General features: G+C 43.3%; 2 non-coding genes across 2 annotated transcripts; both read right to left on the bottom strand.

Moving 5' to 3' along the window:
* Positions 1 to 204: 204 nt before the first annotated feature.
* TRNAE-CUC lies at positions 205 to 276 on the bottom strand. The gene has a single exon. It is a non-coding gene; the product is annotated as a tRNA-Glu (tRNA).
* A 1,189-nt stretch (positions 277 to 1,465) lies between these two features.
* Positions 1,466 to 1,537, bottom strand: TRNAE-CUC. The gene has a single exon. It is a non-coding gene; the product is annotated as a tRNA-Glu (tRNA).
* Between the last annotated feature and the right edge of the window lie 4,755 nt (positions 1,538 to 6,292).

The following is a 6,292-nucleotide window of genomic DNA, read 5'->3' as shown; positions in this document are numbered from 1 at the left end:
CTCTACAGTTATTCAAGTAAGAGGGACCTAGGTTGCATCCGCACTGCAGAAATAATCTGGTTTGACACCACTTTAACTTCCTTGACTCAATGCTACGTAATTCTTGGAAATGGGAATTGGTGTCAAACAGGATTATTTCTGCAGTGCGGATGCTTCCCAAATAAAGTATTAATACATATTATTGAATTTAAGAAAAAAGGAGTGTTCCCTGACCGGGAATCGAACCCGGGCCGCGGCGGTGAGAGCGCCGAATCCTAACCACTAGACCACCAGGGAACTATACTACAAGGCTTTCTTTTGGGATCCAAAGCTTGCTATTGGTTTACTTTTCTTCATCTGTATAAACCCCGCCTACAATGACAATCCCGCCTCTTTGCGTAAATGCACCTATCATTGTGACTTCCTGCAGCTAATGACTTTTCCATTTTGGACGCTGCTTAGCAACGGAGGAGGTGCTGGCGTCTCCTCCCCCTTCTTAAAGTGACAGCATCCCTTTCGCTACGGGAGGCTTCATGTAAGAAAGGCCGCCCAGCAGTTTCTGACGTTGCTGCTTTTTTTTTTGTTTTGGTTTTTTTTAAACCTTTGCCTTTGACAGATGATTTGATAGGCAGCTCTCTCCCTCGCTTTCCATTGGCTCGAGGATTCTGGGAGTTGTAGTTTGAAGTGAAGGTCTTCCCCCCCATCTCGGCCCGAGTCGCGAGAATACATTTTGCAACACAGAGTTAAATTAAAATTAGAAGCATACGAATTGTCTCGGTTCTGCACTTCCGAGGCCACGGTGGAGGACCTTTATAAGAAACAAAAACAAAAACAAAAAATCCAGTTTGAGACCGCTTTAAGTGCCCTTGCTCAGTGCTAGGGAATTCTGGGAATTGTAGTTTTTTGTGAAACATTAAGCCTTCTCTGTCAGAGATAGCTCTGGGCCCACCATAAACTACAATTCCCAGGATTCCCTAGCACTGAGCCAGGGCACTTAGTTAAAACGGTCTCAAACTGGATTATTTCCGAAGTGTGTTTTAGACCTAAGTCAGTGTTTCTAGACTTTTGTGGAGATTTTTGTGTAAAAAAAATAATAATGTATAAAACGTTCCTTTATAGACACCACACACTTTGTGGAAATATATATATAAAAGGAAGGAAGGGGAAATTGCGTATTTTATATATAAAACTCGTTTTCCACACATTGCGGTCTTGTTGAAAGAGAAACTGCCAACGTTCGTTGGGAATTCGGATTCAAAAAAAAAATACGTTGGTGATTTTGACCGTTAAAATTTAACGGACGCTGGATCTCAAGAAGGAGTTCACTCTCTCCTCACAGGAAAAGCAACGGAAAAGAGCTAAAGCCAGGGCAATGATCAATAAAACGTAAACCGTAACATTATTTATATGGAAGAAGACAAACTATTTAATAGCAATAGCAACGACAACAACAATAGAAAAATATTTCCAGAGACAAAAAGATTAATTCCCTGACCGGGAATCGAACCCGGGCCGCGGCGGTGAGAGCGCCGAATCCTAACCACTAGACCACCAGGGAACCTGCTTTTCTTATTGCACTACAAGTCACATATTCACTGTGGAAATTACAGTAACCCTCAGCTTTTTCACTCCTGAATCTCTGCTTAGAAGTCTGTTTCAAAGCTGCCATGTAACTGCAGCACCATCACACTCCTGGTCTTGCCTCTTTTATAAACTAGTACACATTCTTTACCCATTTCCCCCAATATAACAGTGCAGGAGCAATTATCTCCTGAATAAATATGCAGATCAAGTTCACATCCAGGGGAAAACAACAACAACCACCACCAATTAATTATGGCTGAATAATATAAGGTTTATTTATGCTAAAGGCTATCAGACATCGTGTGGTGAAATGATTCTGACTACACCAAGCCGTAAAACAAATAGCATAAGATGTGAAAATGTTTTTCAATAGCTTAAAAAAGGGCAATCAAGTCCAGCCCCCCCCTCCATGCAGGAATACATGTTTAAATGCCTTGTTTTGATCCATTTTTTTCAGTTTACGGAATGAATATCCCATTTATAATCTCTAAAAATATACATCAGAGATATTTGGGAAACTGATGAGGTGACATGATCTTGATGGCTGGATGGAATGAATGGTTGTTGTGTGTTGTGTGCCTTCAAGTCATTTCAGACTTATTCCGACTATCATGGGGTTATCTTGGCAAGATTTGTTCAGAAAAGGTTTGCCATTGTCTTCTCCTGAGGCTGAGAGAGTGTGACTCGCCCAAGGTCACCCAAAGGTTTTCATGGCCGAGCCAGGAATCGAAAAACTACATCATCACAGTATCCCAGTCTTGGTGTGGTGTGTTTGTTAATAGTTGTTGTACCCCACCTTGATCATTGAGAGAGGTAGGCAAGACAGTTGATGCTGTTGTTATTGTTTTCACCCCAGGCATGTGCCACCATAGCAAGGTGTGTGCTTTCTTTACGAAAGGGACACAACATTCCTTGCTGGGCTACCTGAGCATCCAAAGTTACTCACAAACTTAACTACAGACCATGACTGCACACATCCCTTGAGCTCCAGTTCTAATAACATTGGTGTCATTCCAGCAACAAGTCAAATCATAGCTTTTTAAATTAAACTCTTCTGGAGCCTAACAGATTTTATCCAATTTGCAAATGTGCCATGGTTGGCACTGAATAGATTTAAGGCTGCGTCTGCACTCACAAACAATGCAGTTTGACCCTGCTTTGACTTCCATGGCTCCATCCTATGGAATCCTGGGATTGTAGTTTATTGTGGCAACAGAGCTCTCTCGCAGAGAAGGCTAAATATTTCACAAAACCAGTTTTCAAAATTCTATAGCATTGAGCCATGGGAGTTAAAGCAGTGTCAAACTGCATTATTTCTGCTGTACAGATGTAGCCTGTGGCTGGTTTAGAGTGAGAAATGATAAATGGTAACAGATGTTTCTAGTCTTTTTTTAAAAAAATGTTATTTATTGCTCTAAACCGACTTCATTGTATACCACTATGAGATTCTCAAATGCAGGGCAGAATATTAATAAATAGGAGCCAGCATGGTGTCTTGATCTGAGCGTTGGACTAGGATTCTGGGTTTGAACCCTGGCTCAGCCATGGAAAACCTTGGGCAAGTCACACTCTCTCAGCCTCAGAGGATGGCAATGGCAAACTCCATCCAAAGAAACTTGCCTAGAAAACCCTGTGATAGGTTCTCCTTTGGGTCACCATTAAGTCGGAAGCGACTTGAAGGGAAACAACACACACACATATATATATATGTGACTACTTGTTCTCCAGCCCAGCAAGTAGCGAGTGCAGAATCACAGGGCTGGAAGGACCTGGAAGGCCACCTAGTCCAACTCCTTGCCAGTGCAGGAACAGACAACTAAAGTATCCCTGAGAAGCAGGCGCCAGACCTTTGTTCAAAAATATTTCAAATTAAAATATTTTTTAAAAAATTAAGAAAAGCATTTCCAGAGTTTCAACAAATACCCATATTTTATCTGATTTGGGACAGACGTCACTAGCTGAAGAGCCTCTTGTCACATACCCTCTATGGACCAGGTGGGGAAACTTTCCTCCAAATCTCTGGGTACCTTTGTTTCTAGGAGGGGAAAAGGACAGCACACACGTTAGGCAATGGGCTGCTTGAGAACACAATGAAAATGTTGGAAGCATTGTTTCCCTTAATTTCAGCACATTGGACAAATGAATGATTTAAATGTAGATTCAGTCAATTCAGTTTATTGTTAGTAAAAGACAATTTTAAGCCTTTGTCTTGGTTAGAGTTCTACAATTATACAACAAGCCATGAAGGCATTTTAACTATGGCCCTATACAGTCAGACCAAAATAAAGCTGCTTCAGGTCACTTTGGAAGTATGGTATTTCAATTATGCATGCGTCCTAAGAGTCTGAAAGCTGCACCAAAGCTGCACTCCAGTCCTTAGGATTGGAGCATGGCTTTGGTGCAGCTTCTGGACTCTTAGGACTCATGTATCATTTAAACAGCATACCTCCAAAGTGACTTGAAGCAGCTTCATTTTGGGTTCTCAGTATCAGGCCAAAGATATGTTCATCAGAAAAATATGGCAGTGATATAGCTGTAAATAAACAATATGAAAAGAATGTATATTCATGCTTTTAACTTTTATTTTGTAATGTCCTACATTATATTGAATGTTCTACATTTTCTGTGCTTTGTCCTCCTTTGTGGTTATGATCCCTGGTCACCCTACACTGACCACTCCAAGCAAAATCAGCAGAAAAGTGCTACTGAACGTTTGCATGGGCATTCATAACATGACAGAAGCATTAATGGAGATCATGACCAGGTTATTTCTGTAAATTAGAAGAAATGCTTTCACAACTGTCTCCCAAACACACCAGATAAATTATTGTACTGCCACTATTCCATGCTATTCTTCCATGTGATAAATTGATAAGAGTGATCCATAGTTTTCCATAGTTTCCCAGTCACCCATAAAGCAACAGACTGATTTTCTTCTGGAATCATTTGGTGTGCTCCTTTATGCAACATATCTTTGAAATATGATCCCTAGCGCCACTTCCTTTTCTGAACCCGCTTGGACATCTGGTGTTTCTCAAGCCATGTATGGTAAAAGTCTTTGTTGTATAATTATGTGCATCACTTGCTTGCATGGGGAATTAATACAATGGTACAGTGGTTACTGCTATCCTTAATGTTCCCATTTTGGCAGATAGGAACATATATTGAGTTCCAGTCTGGGGACCATTGCTGTGTTTCCCATATACAGTAGAGTCTCGATTATCTGACATAAACGGGTGGGCTGATAGTTGGATAGTCGAAAATGTTGGATAATCCGGAATGTTGGATAATCAAGACTCTACTGCAGGGGTCGGCAACCTCCAGCCCGCGGGCCGGATGCAGCCCGCGGAGGCCTTTGAGCCGGCCCCTGGCTGCTCCTGCCGCCGCCGCCGGTTGTGGCTTTTCGCCGCTCTGGGGGGCGCCATTTTGGGCAAAAAATGGTAGGGAAGGTCGCGCAAGATTTGACCTCCATTTCCCCCCCCAAAATGGCGGTGCCCAGGGCTCTGCAAGGCCCGTTGCCGTTGCTGGGGCCCTCCAGGAGGGCTCCTGCAGCAGCAGCGGGCCTCCCAGAGGCCTGTTGCCTTTGCTGGGGTTCTCCAGGAGGGCTCCGGCGGTGGCAGCGGGCCTCTGGCATCAGGGGCTGACAAAGAGGGGGAGGCCTCCAATGCTGGCGGTCCCTGCCGGCTCTTTCCCGGCCTCTGACAGGGCCTGGGGCCCCATCAGGGGCTGGCAAAGAGGTGGCATGGCCCCTGGGGGGTGGGAGCTCCGCCCCGGAGGGTGGAGGCTCCACTGCCGGCACATGGCCCCGCCCCCGGGGGTGGAAGCTCCACCCCCGGCTTTGGCCCCCCCAGTTGTCTGAGGGACAGCAACCTGGCCCCCGGCTCAAAAAGGTTGCCTACCCCTGCTCTACTGTATAATCATCTCTTTGTTGCCTGAAGAATGTGTTTGCAGTGAATGAACTATTGGCCTCACAAAATTCAGTCTCCTGCCTCATTTCTTGATGCCAGGCCAAACTCTTCAACAATGATTCTTTGGTTTCTTAGTTTTGCATCCAAATCACCCAGAATTATGAAGAGGTTGTCATTTGGTGTGTGATCAATTTCCTCTTGGATTCCAGCCCAGAATCTTTAAATTTCTTCCTCTTTTGCTTCTACATTTGGAGTATAAACTTTAAGTTTGGTTATATGGATGGGTTTTCCCTGGAGTCTTATCAATATGCTTTAATCAGATTTTGCATTGTATCTCCTGACTACTTTTGCTACATTTCTCTTCACTATCAATACAAATCCATTTCTTATTATCTGACTCAAAATGTCCAATTCCTGTCTACTTTACCTCACCCCAAGTACAGCAATATATATAGTTTCCATTTCTTGTTTTACAATGTGTAACGTCCCATGATTCTTGCCTCACACATTTTAAGTTTCTATTACACTCATCCCTCCATATTTGCAGCTTTGATATTTGCAGATTTGATTAATATGTTCTCTCTAGGAATATCTAGGTCCTCCAGTGAAAATCTATGGTCAATTTTAACTAAAGGTTGCACTGAAAGACCTAGAGATTCTTAGAGAGGACACTCCACTAGGCCTTTGTAGCTCTTCTGGCGCAGTTCTATGGTCAGTGTCTGTTGGACGTTGACCACACAGTTGCAGTGGAGGACCTAGAGATTCCTAAACAGGTGTCCTCTCAGGTAAAAGCATAATGTTTTTGTTATTTGCGGTTTTTC

The sequence above is a fragment of the Sceloporus undulatus genome, chromosome 1, assembly GCF_019175285.1.
Source record: "Sceloporus undulatus isolate JIND9_A2432 ecotype Alabama chromosome 1, SceUnd_v1.1, whole genome shotgun sequence".
Taxonomy (NCBI): Eukaryota; Metazoa; Chordata; class Lepidosauria; order Squamata; family Phrynosomatidae; genus Sceloporus; species Sceloporus undulatus.
Note: the sequence above shows the minus strand (reverse complement) of the source record. Positions and strands in the feature narration are given on the sequence as shown.